Here is a 1,695-nt window from a genome sequence, read left to right on the forward strand (position 1 = left end):
AAACAAACAGTAGCAGTTAGGTTCATGTAGTGGAAAATGTAGCCCTTTGGGAAGCCATCCCTGACTCCTCGCCATCACAGGGACACCCAGGACCTTGTGCCCCTCCTGTGCCCCAGAGTAGCCTATGCCCACCTTTATCAGTGAAGCACTTCCACACCATATTGTAGTTTGCGTTGTTTTGATTCAGCTACCACTGTACTCCTTCAGGTGGTGAGTAATGGGATTCACACTGTGCCTTCAGATCCTAGCACAGGGCCTGGCTCCAGTGGAGTATTTGATACGTCTACATTGAATGAATGAATACAGGCTTAACCAATCCAAGCAGAAATGTGTCAGGTCTTTTGGATGACTTCATCGCAATTCCTCAGGCAAAATATGTAAAGAAAATGAAAAGAAAAGAATCTAAATGGGAAGGAGATTGTGTGTATGTGCATGTACTCTTAATGAAGATGCAGAAGGCAGAAGCCAGGGCTATAGAAGGGCTGGAATCTTATACCTTTCAACCATTTTATTTCCTCCATGCAAATTAGTCTATTGTCCCTGCCAGGAGTTGCAAGAAATGCAGTGAGTTTTGCAGCTCGATTTTATCTTTTGATTGAGGTCTCTGTAACAAGCTTGCCTATGACACTTCTGCCTTTTTTTGGTTTTGAACTACTACAGTGTGAAATGGGAAGGAAGAACAGATGTCCCAGCAGGGAGAGGAACACAAGTGAATTGACTGGAAAACGAGGGGTGGGAGGGGAAATGTGTGTAAATTGCATACAGTCTGTTGTGTTGCAGCTCATGTTTCTATAGCATCAACCATCTCAAACTCACCTGGCAGATAGAGAATGATGTCACTATAATATCTATGTTGGGTCGTTTCCTATGCCATTTTTCCTAGGTAAGGGGAACCACAACAGTGGGAGTAGGGATTATGATCTCTGGTAGGAAAAGAAAAGCCCTCAGCTCAGTTACTGAATAATCAGAAGCCCTTGCAATTCAACTTTAATAAAATTTAAAATGAGTACCTAAACTCGGGGGCTGCCTCCACAGAAAGGTATATCCCCAGGGGCTTACCAGTGCTCACAAGAGGTTTTACTTTCTCCTAGGCTCAGACCTCCACCTTCATCCTCCTTGCCTCAGTACCCTGAAATCCAGCATTTTAACCGCATTGTTTTGCACATTTAAAAAATATTCTCTGGAGCCATGTCCAGTCTCTGTACAGAGTTGCATAGGCTTTGAGTGGTCTGCCAGAATCCTATCTTTCCCTTAATCCCTGTTATTTTTAGTGTGTAATTTTGTTAAGGCAATATGTTGTTTTCAGCAACACATTTGTTATTTTATAGGAGAAATGTCTGTCTGCTTTATTTCAGATGTATTAGTATACTGTTTAGGTAGCAGGACTTTTTGAAAATTACAGTATAACAGTGCTTTCAGACCATTTACATGCCTCCGTGAATTTTAGATTTTTAAAAGACATTAACATTGGACGTAAAAATATGATGTCCGATCAAGGTGTTTCAAATAAATGGGTGCAATGTTGTTCAACATAAATATTCATCTTCAACACGTTTTTCTTTCAGCTTCCCACCCTAAGCGTTGCATAAACTACATCACGAAGTTGTACTCAGATGCAAAAACAAAGAGGAAGGAAAATGCACAACATTCAGAATCAGAAGAAAAGCAGACTCATATACCAGAGAGTATTGTGTA

General features: G+C 41.1%; 1 protein-coding gene across 1 annotated transcript in view; it reads left to right on the forward strand.

The window, feature by feature from the left end:
- CRTAM (cytotoxic and regulatory T cell molecule) overlaps positions 1–1,695 on the forward strand; it is a 58,082-nt gene that overhangs the window by 53,307 nt on the left and 3,080 nt on the right. The gene's annotated exons all lie outside the window — the stretch shown is intronic.

Source organism: Propithecus coquereli, unplaced genomic scaffold (genome assembly GCF_000956105.1).
Source record: "Propithecus coquereli isolate 6110/MARCELLA unplaced genomic scaffold, Pcoq_1.0 Scaffold222, whole genome shotgun sequence".
Lineage (NCBI taxonomy): Eukaryota > Metazoa > Chordata > Mammalia > Primates > Indriidae > Propithecus > Propithecus coquereli.